This window comes from Ananas comosus, linkage group 16 (genome assembly GCF_001540865.1).
Source record: "Ananas comosus cultivar F153 linkage group 16, ASM154086v1, whole genome shotgun sequence".
NCBI lineage: Eukaryota > Viridiplantae > Streptophyta > Magnoliopsida > Poales > Bromeliaceae > Ananas > Ananas comosus.
Genome location: NC_033636.1, coordinates 10,647,256 through 10,662,917, shown reverse-complemented (window position 1 = coordinate 10,662,917; position 15,662 = coordinate 10,647,256). Strand labels below are relative to the sequence as shown.

The following is a 15,662-nucleotide window of genomic DNA, read 5'->3' as shown; positions in this document are numbered from 1 at the left end:
AGAGTTGATCCAAAGGCTAAAAAACTAGTAGCAACAATGGGATTTTGCTACTAATAGTAGCCCAGTCCAACTCTATATATATATATTATATATATATATATATTATATATATATATGTCCGCTTACTATACTTTATGAGTATAGAGCCTATTGTACTTCATAATTTTTTGGCCGTTAGATCTGCCCTTTCATTATTTTTCCCACCCGTTAGTAATTATAACTTATTCAAATCAACCAACAGCACCCACTCAATACCTAGGGACCCACTATCAGACCTAAACGCTGTAACCACTTTCATTTCCTAACGCATCATTTTAATCCTAAACGGTCCGAAAAACTTATAAGTAGCAAAAAAGTGCTTTATATATATATATATATATATAATATATATATAACTATAATATATATATATTCGAGTTTTGCACTGGGCCTACCTATTAGTAGCAAAAATCCTCATTGTTGGCTACCAGTTTTAGCCTTTGATGCAAACTTTTTCATTATTTCTCATTTGATTACAATACTATAACCCCCAGCCGAGACGCACTCAACCTAGAGGGATCACTCAACTCTAAAACCGACTAATATCACTTGACTCTATAATTTTTCATCCAAAGATTAAAAACTTGATAAGCAAATAGGTTTAAATACTATTAATAGTATTCCACCTCAGCCTAATTCTATATGGTATATTATATATATATATATATACATATATATATATATATATAATGTATGTATACTATATATGTATGTAATAATATATATAAATGTATGTTATATATAATGTAGTCTATATATATATGTATGTATATATATCAATATATGTATATATATAGTATGTATATATATATATTATAGTATATATTATAATAATTATATTACTATGCAGTATATATATATATATATGCAATGTATGTATATATATATATTATATATATATGGCATGTATATATGATATAATATATATATGTAGTGTATATATGTATATATAATAGTATATTATTGTATATATATATATAATATATATATATGTATAATATATATATTATATGTATAATATATATAATATATGTAATATATATATAATATATATATATATATGTATATATAAATGTAGTAAGTATGTATTGTATATATATATATTGTATGTATAATATGTAGTACATACATATATACATTTATATGTATACAGCGCTTCTATCTTTTAAAAGTACTAAGTTAGTAGTGCTTATAAATTTGCCATTGCGATTAAGAGATGTACGGTTACAGATGATTGTGGTTCTCTAAGGTGTCTGAATGGGTGGTTGTTCGAATAATAAATAAGCATTAAAATGATAAAAGGCGGTAGATCTGAAACACCCACCCCCTTCCCGCTCTGTCTGCCCCTAGACAGCGACACACACACATCACCCATAGCCACCCTATTCCCGCTCCTGCGCCCACCTGACCCTCCCCCCCCCCACACACACACTCAACACCAGGCCCTTCCCACCCTGTGTGCCCACCCCCTTCTCGGCCTGTCTTCCCTCCCCTCCCCCCATCTGCCACCGGCGCCGAGGGCCCCCTCCCATACCTCCAAAACTACTCCCCCCCTCGCGCCCCCCGAACACACAACCCAACACCCACCGCCCACTTCCTGCTCTGTCCAGCCGCCTTCCTACTCCATGCCAACACACATACGATGATCTCCGCACCCAACACCCCACCTTTTCCGCCCCCCACACACACACAGCCCAACACCCAACCCCCTTCCCACCATGTTCCGCTCATTTTCCTACTTCTGCCCTGCCACGTGCGAAAAGTGATATGACAAATCCACAATCAAAGATTATATAAAAAATAGATATATAGATATAGACAAGAATACCGTTAAATATTTATAAATTTTATAAAATATCGTAATTGTTAAAATTAAAAGACGATCCACTATATATGTTCATTCCAAAAGATTTTACAAATATAAATTTTCAAATTTATTTGAATACTTTATTTCTTTCTCGTAACTAAATTTATTAAAATAAATAATTAACTTAAATTTCATTAAATTTTATTTATTTTTTATTGCACAACCTATATCTAAGTAATCTGATATTTATATTTAATACAAATAATTAAAATTTCAAGTATAAAAAATTATGAAAACAAATAAAAATAAAAAAACGTGGGCCCCACGCCCCGTTCCCCCCTCCCCCTACCGATCCTCCTCCCCTGGCCGCCACGTGGTTTTTTTTTTTTTTTTTGGATGTGACAGCAATCGCAATTCAAAAGTTTGGAGAGATGGAAGCGAATCACAGGTATGGAGGGAAAAAACAAACAAAAAAAAACAATAGAGAGCAACTTACAAAATGAAGTATGAGCAGATACTTTTACTCAACTCTCCTTAATTAATCTCTTTTTTTGAGGTCAACAGTATACCTAATTGGATGATCTTAATTTGATGTTCCAACGGGTAAAACTTTCCGCAACATGTCCTCACAAACGTGAGCCGTTTGCCGAGTTATTATTCCAATTTGACTCGGCTATCAGACTAAGTACGGTGCCCAAACAACTTGAATTGCCGATTTCACAAGTCCACGGCAAACTTTTAATAATTCGGTGGCGATGCTCTTCAGGTGCCGACTATCCATGTTATGCTCTGGGCGAACATTTTGAAGTAAGGAGGGGGCCTTGGGGTGAAAATCCAACTCACTATTTGCGAGCCGGCTCATGTTCGGCTCGAAATGAGCTCGAGATCGAATCGCTCGTTTAGTAAACGAGCCGAATACGAACTGAATTTTTAAGCCGAACAAAAATTAGAGTCAGCTCACTCGTATTCAAATACATATATTTTATATTTATATGTAATATTCCGGACTCGTCGCAACCTGCCGATGACAAGAATTCGCAAAGGCGAGGACAGCGACGGGGATGATGGTGGCCCCGGACAGTGACTCTTGGTCAATTGAGGCTGAAAGAATAAGATCGGAAGTCCAGAGAAAGAAGGGATGGGAATTGGGAGGTATATAGAGGGGAATTGAGATCAGAGAGAAAGAATTTGGGTAGGATAGAGAGAGGGGTCGGGGGAGAAGAAGTTTGGAGAAGAAGATAACTAGTATTTCATTCATGATCCTCTCCTCGTTACAATCATCCTATATAACTCATCTCCAGATCTCGTTCATAGTGGGAAAAGCAAAAAGTACAGGGATTACATTGCAAAATAGTAGTCAAATTAAGCTAAATAATAATCGGGCTGTTATGGGCCTAATTCGGTACTGGGCCCTCTCTAATCTCTATTCCCTCCAGAGTCCAGCCTCCCTTAGTGGTCGGATCCTCTCATACCGCGCCCGCCCGATACCGGTAAGTACCCGCTCCAATTAGCTTGTTTATTTACCCTTTGACTTGGTTTAGATACTGTCGGATCCTCTCCCCACTGCCCTAATCACCTTGTCGCTCTCTTCTCCTCCGCGCTCTCACCTCCTCCTTCCATTGTCGCTCCGGCCGTTACATTATATAATTTATTTAATTTATGTGTATATATAATTTTTATATATAAATAAATAATTATATATAAAATATACATATTTTTATTATTTGATTTTTAGCAAAAAAGAATAAAGTCGAGCTCAATTATAAAAAGAACTTATTTATATGTAAATTTTCAACCATTTATATGTAAAGTCTAATGGGTAAAATTTTATAAATTTATTTTTTATATTTATCAATCTAATCTATTTAATTTATTATTCGTTGGTCAGTTCATGAGCCAGCTCGTATTCGGCTCGTTGACACCCCTATTGCGGCCTATTTTGGTATAATTCCTGGTTTTAATGGGCCGGGTTGGGCTCTGTATTCATTTGCCCCGTCCATTTTAAAATGTTCGAAAACCTTAGACCCAATTGTTCTCATATTCGGGTGGGCCCATTATCCCAAATGGGCTGGTCCGGCCCATTTAAATCCAAAGCCGAGTAATTTGATTCGTTCGTTTATCGCGCGGTAGTGGGCGAGTGGAGTGCGGAGCACGGGAAAGGGCGATCGTCGTCGTTCTAGCTTTTAGGTAACCAAATAATTTCGCCTTTTTGCCCCATTTTTTAAAAAAATTTTTGGGTTAGGAATCGTGATGTTTGCATCTAGATCCAAAAACTTGTTTATTGTAATTTTTAGATTCGTAAATGGCCATTTTAAACGTATTATATGATCTTACTGGTGATGTGATGTGTTTCCCTAATTTTAAGCTCATTTTTAGTAGATTTACTCTGTGTGTGTGTGTGTGTAAGCTATTGGAAATTTGCTNGGATGTGACAGCAATCGCAATTCAAAGTTTAGAAAGATGGAAGCGAATCACAGGTATGGAGGGAAAAAACAAACAAAAAAAAACAATAGAGAGCAACTTACAAAATGAAGTATGAGCAGATACTTTTACTCAACTCTCCTTAATTAATCTCTTTTTTTGAGGTGAAAAGTATACCTAATTGGATGATCTTAATTTGATGTTCAAACGGGTAAAAATTTCCGCAACATGTCCTCACAAACGTGAGTCGTTTGCCGAGTTATTATTCCAATTTGACTCGGCTATCAGACTAAGTACGGTGCCCAAACAACTTGAATTGCCGATTTCACAACTTCACGGCAAACTTTTAATAATTCGGCGGCGATGCTCTTCAAGGTGCCGACTATACATGTTATTCTCTGGGCAAACATTTTGAAGTAAGGAGGGGGGCCTTGGGGTGAAAATCCAATTCACTATTTGCGAGCCGGCTCATGTTCGACTCGAAATGAGCTTGAGATCGAATCGCTCGTTTAGTAAACGAGCCGAATACGAACTGAATTTTTCAGCTCGTTTAATAAACAAGCTAAACAAAAATTAGAGTCAGCTCACTCGTATTCGAATACATATATTTTATATTTATATGTAATATTCCGGACTCGTCGCAACCCGCCGATGATAAGAATTCGCTAAGGCGAGGACAGCGACGGGAATGATGGTGGCCCCGGACAGTGACTCTTGGTCAATTGAGGCTGAAAGAATAAGACCGGGAGTCCAGAGAAAGAAGGGATGGGAATTGGGAGGTATATAGAGGGGAATTGAGATCAGAGAGAAAGAATTTGGGTAGGATAGAGAGAGGGGTCGGGGGGAAAGAAAAAGTTTGGAGAAGAAGATAACTAGTATTTCATTCATGATCCTCTCCTCGTTACAATCATCCTATATAACTCATCTCCAGATCTCGTTCATAGTGGAAAAAGCAAAAAGTACAGGGATTACATTGCAAAATAGTAGTCAAATTAAGCTAAATAATAATCGGGCTGATATGGCCCTAATTCGGTGCTGGGTCAGGCCTTCAGATAAAATCCCTCTCTAATCTCTATTCCCTTCAGCCTCCCTTAGTGGTCGGATCCTCTCATACCGCGCCCGCCCGATACCGGTAAGTACCCGCTCCAATTAGCTTGTTTATTTATCCTTTGACTTGGTTTAGATACTGTCGGATCCTCTCCCCACTGCCCTAATCACCTTGTCGCCCTCTTCTCCTCCGCGCTCTCGCCCCCTCCTTCCATTGTCGCTCCGGCCGTTACATTATATAATTTATTTAATTTATATGTATATATAATTTTTATATATAAATAAATAATTATATATAAAATATACATATTTTTATTATTTGATTTTTAGCAAAAAAGAATAAAGTCGAGCTCAATTATAAAAAGACTTATTTATATGTAAATTTTCAACTATTTATATGTAAAGTCTAATGGGTAAAATTTTATAAATTTATTTTTTATATTTATCCAATCTAATCTATTTAATTTATTGTTCATTGGTCAGTTCATGAGCCAGCTCGTATTCGGCTCGTTGACACCGCTATTGCGGCCTATTTTGGTATAATTCCTGGTTTTAATGGGCCGGGTTGGGCTTAGTATTCATTGCCCCCGTCCATTTTAAAATGTTCCAAAACCTTAGACCCAATTGTTCTCATATTCGGGTGGGCCCATTATCCCAAATGGGCTGGTCCGGCCCATTTAAATCCAAAGCCGAGTAATTTGATCCGTTTGTTTATCGCGCGGTAGTGGGCGAGTGGAGTGCGGAGCACGGGAAAGGGCGATCGTCGTCGTTCTAGCTTTTAGGTAACCAAATAATTTCGCCTTTTTGCCCCATTTTTTAAAAAAATTTTTGGGTTAGGAATCGTGATGTTTGCATCTAGATCCAAAAACTTGTTTATTGTAATTTTTAGATTCGTAAATGGCCATTTTAAACGTATTATCTGATCTTACTGGTGATGTGATGTGTTTCCCTAATTTTAAGCTCATTTTTAGTAGATTTACTCTGTGTGTGTGTGTGTGTAAGCTATTGGAAATTTGCTTAAGGAATTTGTTGAATTCATCTGCATTATGTACTCTAATGCTCATAATTAGGAGTTAAATTACTTAATGCTTATGATGAGAGGATGTAAAGGGCTTCAACTAGGATCTAGCACATATTTTCAGAATTGTTCAAATTAATAACACTCGGGCGAGGGCGAATGATGAGAGGATGTCATATATACTCTAGCCTATGGTGAACTTCACAGGTTGAATAGATTCCGATTACAAATCACTCAGATAATTATGAAAATGTTATGGCATGTAACCTTTTGGCTGTGTTTGTCACGAGGAGACAGCGGTGATTTTACAGCAATTTTTTCAAGCATTACTTTTCATCATCTTTTTAATAATAATTGGTAGTGATTATCAGATGTAGGCGTCCCAATATGGATGTGAAATTGCTAGTTGGAACTGATTATTATGCAATCGACGGGTCTTAATGGTTATTAGGAAATGAAATGTGTCATGCCGATTTTCTTGAGAACATTTTGCTTTCTGATTAGTTGATGAATATCTCATTTTGAAACTTGGAAGTTACTACAAGATAGTCGCAGAGAATTTCATTTAGAAATCAGGGCTGCATGAATGCAAGACGACCTTCAACTGCGAGTTCCTTTCTAAGACTCGTGTTTCGGGCATGCATGGAGCGAAGGTAATGTGTATGAGAGAGAGACTCATATGGGTTCCTTGCAGACACGCTGCACAAACAATAGGGACTTAAAAGGACAATCAAGATTTAATGAGACTTTAGAGATAGTGGATTTACTAATTGAGAAGGTGAATTGTGGGAAATTTGTTGCCTAACCGATTAGGGGATTCAAATTTGTTGAAATATAAGAGTAACCAATGCATTTGATACCAAACAAACTGCAACAGAGGCGTAGAAGGCTTCTGTTATTGCCTGTCGAATGTTTCAGGTTTAGGAATGTTATAACAGATATTTGCTTGCTCAGAAAGTCAAAAATCTTGGAACAAGTTTGGTGGAAGTTGTTTTAATATGAGTTTTTTGGAGCTAAAAGTGCTTTGCCAGGAATTTAGGAGACGCTGGCATCTTAAATACTAAAGAAGGCCCGATGCAGAAGTATTGAGGATCCTGGGGATTTTGACGGATTAAAAGCTCAAATCACTTACCAGCAACAAAATATATGAGAAGGAATGAAACACCAACTCTCAATGCTGTCTCGGATTGCAGCCTGCAATGTTATGGATAGAGAGGGATAGGGTACCACGATGGTTCAGCGAACGACCTTGGTCTCCAAGTCCTGATGCAGGAGGTGCTTGTTGTGATGCCTCCGCCGCCAATTTTGGATAGCAACTACTATCGAGTGAAAGACAAAAGGACCGGGGTTGTGTGCCTGGAACGATGGTGATGACAGTGAACTGTGGAGGTTGTCATTTTTGGTTGTGATGATTGGGCGGCGTGGGGGGAGGGAGAGAAAGAGAGAACAGCTCCCTCAGAAAGTTGCCTAAAGATGGCGACAGAGAAAGAGAATGGGAGAGATAAAGATTGCGCAGATGGAAATACCCTCCTTAAGGGTTCGGTAGTTAGTTTAATTATCGTATTTTAGTTGTTAGGGGAAATTTAGTGTTTTTGTGATAAAGCTGGAATGTTGGATGTATCCGTGCACGAGGGTGGGTCCATGACCTTTAGTGTATGTATAACGATCCGACCCGCTAGCAATAATAACTCGTTAGGCCCAAACCACCGGCCTAAAATACTTAAGCGCAGTTATTATTTCTAGTCTAATCAAGTTTATATACCTCCATATCTAGTCATAATTACCCGATGTGGGATTATTGGGGTGCCACAGTATGTTTGGTTCATGGTTTGTAATATTCCGGTAATCCTTCATATTTTTTATTAAAAAAAATTCATTACCATTCAACTCAAGTTGGCAGTTGTAAAAGGTGTTAGTGAAATAGTGAAATTATTGTGGATTTCTATGTGGTAGGATTACTAGATTACCAGGGGCTAGGAGACATTCTCATTTCCATACTCGACTGGAATAATTAGTAGTCCATTAATAAAAATGTACTAACTTTTAATAACCTATTAACCCAAGTGGCTTAATAAGTAAGTAACAAACTTGTCATTCTAAATTTAAAATATATAACATTTTGAGAATATTACAAACCTTGAACGAAATGGCCCCTTACTGTAATAGAAATAGATTGTGATATTGCTTTTTTTTTTTTAAGGAAAAAAAGAAATGTGATGTCAAGATGCTCCATGTATACATTTCTTTTACCTAAATTGGTCAAAATCTATGGCCATAGGCTTATTGTAGTGATTTACCTCTGTTTCTGATTTTTATGTCTGAAGCCTTTTAGGACTTGGTAACTTGTTTGACCTAAAAAACTTTTCGTAGCAACTTCAAGCTATAGTTACAGATAGCATTGCAAAATGCCTAAGTTGAATATTAGTGGATGATGATACTGGAGAAAAAAACTAAACATGTGGACTACGTTCGACTTTGACACAGACTACTAATCCTTCAATTCACCATAAGTACATGAACTTTATCCATAGAAATGCCCAAGGATGAAAAACTGTTGGACTAAAAACTAGTCCCTGATTGTGGATAAAGTATGCTGACATGGACCTCGGACAGAATCCTTAGTTCTAAACTGAAAGATAGTAACTTGCATATGACCATTTTTTGATGTTGACACTAAACGGTAGCCCTCTGATTTTTGTTCACATTTAATTTCTATTTATGCCTTATGAATACTATAAATATGATAAAAGCATCGGACAATCTTCTAGAGGCCTTCATAAGCTCACTCAGTAATGAATGCATACTTTTGTGCTATAATCTTTACTGGCAAATACTGGGTGGTTCTTGAATTTTGGACATCTGTTGCATAGTACATTTGTGGTTGTTCTGAATGCTATCTGGAAATCGGTTGCATAAGAGCTAACTTTCTTTAATCTTTATCTTTATCAGCATTACATATGAAACTCCCCTATACAGTTTCAAAGGGAAAAAAACAGAAACAAAACTTTATTGATAATACTGTGCTTTCTTGAAATTGTATGTTTTCCTTGCAACGACCACTTTAAATTACCTATGATATGAATTCATTCATTAACATGCTTCATATGCTCACTTATCATGCTCTTCTCCAACTTTTGCAGGGTTTTGGTTCTGTTTTGTCAAATGCGATCAGTTACGCCAATCACGCAAGATTAACTATAACTATCTCTATGCAATCATTCATTCTATTACCAATTAAAGCAAGTAACTGCAACATCGTTTTCTCAACTTGATCTAGATGGGAATAGGAGGTGACAACTTCATGCAAATCGGATTCAGATGACAAGGTAAACTTGACATCACCGTTCTTATCTCTAAGATACTTTAGTGTAACTTGAATTCATTTGAATACATATGCATTTAAAATAAATGACGATGAAATAGCCCAGCTAGTAGCGAACACAAACCAACCAAACAATTTCTATTGTCACTATACTTATAGATAACATGAGGTCGACGGGCGCCAACGTAGTTTGGATATGGCTTCTAGGCCATGAAGAACAATGTTGCTTGTGTGGCTAGCTTACCTTCTTTTCTAGGAGATAAGGAGAAAAGTCCCTCTTGCATGAGGAAGGATAAGAATCTCATTTTCTTATTCCTACTATTTTATTATTCAATAAACATTTAAGTGATTGAAAGAGATGGAGGAGCTCTTATTATGTGAGCCCTTTCTGTTTATCTCTTTGAAGTCTACAAGAAAGGTTGTGGGGTGGACTTGTAAGTTGTAACTGCAATTGTGGCTACAACATTGCCATCACCTTTGTTGTTTTCTTCTTATAAGGCTGATCTTGATGGGCTTGTAATCTTAGAATAGCTTAATATGTCCTTATCTACTTAAGAGCAAGATGCATTTGTAGTTTTTTTATCTTTTTTCTTTCTTCTCTTTTTCCCTTTGTTTCTTTCTTTCTGGTTTTTTTTTAACTTAGTATAATGGTTTTTGTGTTGTTTTTTTCCCCCTTAATTTTGTTGAAGATTAAATTTAGTTAAAACAACAGATATTATAATATTATTGATTTTAAGCTTGTTTTTCCTATATTTGAGCTTTCTATGCCATACAGGTTGATCAATATATGCAATCAGCATATTAAATTTAGTTAATTATTTATATACTTAGTTCAATTAAAATTAACGTAAGCAGATATTCTTTTCAACTTCAACTGATGATGAGTCCATGTGGTCCATATTTTATTGGCCTTTATAAATCAGTGCATTTCAACAACCTTGATTGGTAAGCCTTAGATCCACTAAATTAATGCTAATGATGATAGTCATAAATTACTGCTGCCCAATTCTGAGCATTGGAAACAAAAATAAAAAAAAAATATCTAAAACATTAGAAACGTTTAAGGAATATCTGCAACATTTAGACAGTGATCCGTTGAAATAGAAAAAGAAAAACCCCCCCTATTGGTTGTCAAAATCATCAAAATGTTAGGGAAAGGTTGGAAAAAGCCAAGAGAAGCAAATGAAGGACAAAATTCGGTTGCATGAACGTAAGAGAGGGGGTCTTATCTTGCTGATGAATTTACATGTGTGGATGGATATACATCATGTGAAGAAAACTAGGTTGAGGTGGCCATGGTGACATGGATTCCACAAGGAAGGATAAATGTGTATTATATTTAGAGATTACTTTGCGTGTGGGACATGAGCTAGGAGAAAAGGGGGATACAGCCAATTCACAATAGGCCAATAGGGTTTTATATGCTTTTCCAATTTTTGAGAGAGTTTTTAGAGATTATTTCGGTTTGGTTCTATTTTTGCTTCTGCTTTTAACGATATTAATTTTTAATTATATTTTTATTCAAATTTTTTGTTTAAGATTTTGCTTTAGCATTAAGACAAAAAAAATTAAAATTAGTCTGATAGGTGATCTAATTTGATGTTTTTAATTTTAGACCTGTTAATTTATTTTGTGTAGCGAGACAAAACAGACGTTTCAATTGGTTATGCATTGAGAGGGACTTGTGTAATCTCTCTCTCTCTCTCTCTCCAATCCCAAATCTATTACTATATATAAAAGTAGAACCCTTAATGAACCCTACGTGAGAAGCTGACACGTGGCTTTCTATATGCTTGCCACGTGTCAATCTCAAATATGGATATTTAAATTATTACTTAATTAATTGCGAATTATTATTTAAAATTATTTAAATTTATTGGTTGTGAAAAATCTGTTGCGAATTATTTGAAATGGTTGGTTGTTTTGAAACTAGATAACGATCAAACTCAAATTTCGTAAACTCAAATTTCGTATTGTTAGTTAAAATTTTTGGTTAAACTCTAATTTCGCAAATTTCGCAATACAAAATTTAAGTTTGATCGTTATCTGCCAATACGAAATTTAGACTTTAAATAATAATTCGCAATTAATTAAGTGTCAATCTCAAATATGGATATTTAAATTATTACTTAATTAATTGCGAATTATTATTTAAAATCTAAATTTCGTATTGACAGATAACGATCAAACTCAAATTTCGTAAATTTCGTATTGGCACGCAATAATCTGTTGCGAATTATTATTTAAAATTATGTTGCGAATTATTATTTAAAATTATTAGTTCAAATTTCGTATTGGTAGATAATTAATTATTTAAATTTATTGGTTGCGAAAAATCTATTGTGAATTATTTGAAATGGTTGGTTGCGAAAAAAAGGTCAAACTCAAATTTCGTATTTGCGGATAATTAATTATTTAAATTTATTGGTTGTGAAAAATATGTTGCGAATTATTTGAAATGGTTGATTGTTTTGAAACTAGATAATGATCAAACTCATATTTCGTAAACTCAAATTTCGTATTGTTAGTTAAAATTTTTGGTTGCGAAAAATCTGTTGCGAATTATTTGAAATGATTGGTTGCTTTGAAATTATTGTTTGCGAAAGAATTTATAAGTAGTATGGATGTAATTTTTACTTCGTAATTTTTTTTTTTTCTCTACTGTCATTCGTAAGAATTTATAAGTAATATAGATATAATTTTTACTTCGTAATTTTTTTTTCTCTACTGTCATTCATAATTTTTTTTTTCTCTACTGTCATTCGTAATTTTGTTTTCTCTACTGTCACTCCTTTAATTTTCTTAGTTCTTAAATGTTGATGCTTTAAAATAGAACATATATTTTTTTATTTTATTATTTAAATATGATGTATTAATTTTTTTCTTGGATGTTTTATTTTTCTCAGGATATAACACTTGGGTATGATTCAATACGTGACATCACTCCTCTTGGAGACAAATGGAAGATCAAAGTTAGAGTTATTTGTTTGTATATTATGCCTGAATTTCATCGCCCAGAGATGGTGAATAGTTTAGAGTTAGTTCTTTCTGATCAAAATGTAAGATACGATTTCATTTTCAAATTTAACATATATTTGCTTTGTTTTTTTTTAAAGATACTACATAATTGTTTATTTTCTATTTTAGGGAGATAGAATACATGCAACGATAAGAAAAGCTTTTCTAAATAAATTTAAAGGCCTTTTTACGGAAGGAAAAGTTTATGTGATCAACCAGTTTAGAGTGGGGCAGAGCAGCGGCTCCTACAGGACCACTAATCATCCTTACAAAATCAATTTTCAATATTCTACGGTTGTACGTGAGATGGAAAATGTTTTGACCGTATCAAAGTATGGATTTATATTTACTCCTTTTGATGAAATACTTGCTAATGTCGCTGATGACAAATATTTAGTAGGTAAGAGTTATTACATGCATCAAATATTTAATTTTTAAAATTTAATTTTAATATGAGTATCTGCTATATTGATTCTTACATTTTATTATTATATTATCTCATATGTCATTGGGAAACTTTCTGGAATGAGTAGAATGGAAGAAAACTACAAGGACGGTAAAAGAACAAAAAAAATTACGATACTACTTGAGGATGACAGGTAAGTGTTCATAATTATAAATATTTTTTTTCAAAGTTTATATGTTTTTTTTCAGCTAGCTGCTTATCTATACTACTTAGAAAAGCGTTAGTTTTAAATTTTTTTCTCTTTCCCAAAATGCCGGTCCTTATTAATATAATACCTTCCACAGATATAATATTTAATCATATTTTTTTAAAGCAAAATATATAAAAGTTATCTCAAATTTATCTACTAATATTTAAAATATTAAATATTTTATTTAAAATATTATAAAATATATTAACATATATAATATTTAATCATATATTTTAAAAGCAAAATATATAAAAATTATCTCAAATTTAAAATATTGGATATTTTATTTAAATTATTATAAAATATATTAATTCTTAGTTAATGAATCTAATTGACTGACGAATACAAAATATATGTTACTTATTTACCTAAATTGTTCTCAAACAGTACGTATCAAATTTTACTTTTTATATGCATGTCATATCTTTTAATAACCGTCGCCCACGGCCCACATAATATCATATTTTATCACAAATAATATTTGTATATTTTAAATTTTTTTTTTCTCACATGTAATATCCACCACTTATATAATATCCAATCACATAATACCTTCCAATTATATAATATTAAATCTCGCACTATTTTTCTAAACCATGTTTTGAAATTCTATATTTATGATCAAATCTTATCACATACCAACACACTTTTCAAAATTCTACGTTCATGATCAGATTTTGTGTAACTTTCATAATGATTCAACTTTGATTCTTAAATCTATCTATTACTATATACTAAAATAGAACCCTTAATGAACCCTATGTGAAAAGCTGACACGTGGCGCTTTATATGTTTGCCACGTGTCAAGCTCACATATAGATTTTTTATTTTAAAAAAAATTTATATTTTTTAAGAAAATAATATCTTTTACTATATAGAAAATCTACGTGTTAAGCTCAAATATAGATTTTCTATTTTAGAGAATATTTCAAATATGTTTGCCACATGGCACTTTATATGTTTGCCACGTGTCAAGCTTTAATATAGATTTTTTTATTTTAGAAAAAAAATTACATTTTTTAAGAAAATAATATCTTTTACTGTATAGAAAATCTACGTGTTAAGCTCAAATATAGATTTTCTGTTTTAGAGAATATTTCAAAGTCACCTAGGGAATATGACTACTTTAGGAAAAATAAAATAAAATTTTTTAAGGAAATAGTATCTTTTACAATATTATTAAAAATCACCTATAATGAATGAATGTGATTTTATTTCAAAGTCACCTATGAGATATTTGAAAAATTCACGCGAAAGAATTGGCGGGTGCAGATATTACTGCTTTAGGAAAAATAATCTACGTGTCAAGTTCAAATATAGATATTTTATTTTAGAAAAGATAGAAAATAAGATATAAATGCGAGGGTAATATTGTCACAAAAATTAACATATATTTTTAATTTCAATCATTAGATAAGATCTAATGGTAAAAAATTAATATCTTTTGCTATATTATTAAAAATCACCTATAATGAAGGAGAAATTATTTCAAAGTCACCTATAATTATGTTGAGATATTTAAAAAATTCACTGATATTATGTGGCAAAAAAATTGACCTGTGCAGATATTATGCGTGAGAAGAAAAATATTTATTTTTATTTGGGAATAAATTACTACTTAGTTAATTATTTGAAATGATTGGTTAAAAATTTCGGGACATAAAAATATTAGTAAAAAAGGATAGAGATATTTTTGGAAAGAGAAAAAATTCAAAATTCACATTTTATAAAAAATTAATATCTTTTACTATAGTATTAAAAATCACATATAATAAAAAAAATTTTATTTCAAAGGCATCTATAATTATGTTGAGATATTTGAGAAATTTATGGATATTATGTTGCGAAAGAATTGGCGGTGCGGATATTACGCGTGAGAAGAAAAATATTTATCTTTATTTGGGAATAAATTATTACTTAGTTAATTATTTAAAATGATTGGTTGAAAATTTCTGGACATAAAAATATTAGTAAAAAAGGATAGAGGCATTTTTGGAAAGAGGAAAAAATTTAAAACTCACATCATTCCTGTAATTTTCTTCGCTCTTAAATATTGATGCTTTAAAATAGAACATATTATTTCCCTATTGTCACTTCTGTAATTTTCATTTCGTAACTTTTTTCCCTTCTGTCACTCATGTAACTTTTCATCTTCATGCAACAAAGTTTTTTTTTTCTTTATATTTTCTTGAAAACCAACATCTATATATTTTTGAATCTTAAAAGCGATAGTAGGAACATAATATATGTGTGCTTATTCTAATTTGTGTCAAATATGAAAGTTTAGTTGATCTCATTGTATGCAAAACAATTTACATTTACATATTGATGTGC

At 33.0% G+C, this 15,662-nt stretch overlaps 1 long non-coding RNA gene across 1 annotated transcript in view; it reads left to right on the top strand.

Annotated features, from left to right (window-relative positions):
• LOC109721987 overlaps positions 6,033–15,662 on the top strand; it is a 13,698-nt gene continuing 4,068 nt past the window's right edge. The window contains exons 1-2 of the long non-coding RNA XR_002219337.1: positions 6,033–6,096; positions 9,473–9,658. This is a non-coding gene — a long non-coding RNA (uncharacterized LOC109721987). The remainder of the gene's footprint in view (positions 6,097–9,472; positions 9,659–15,662) is intronic.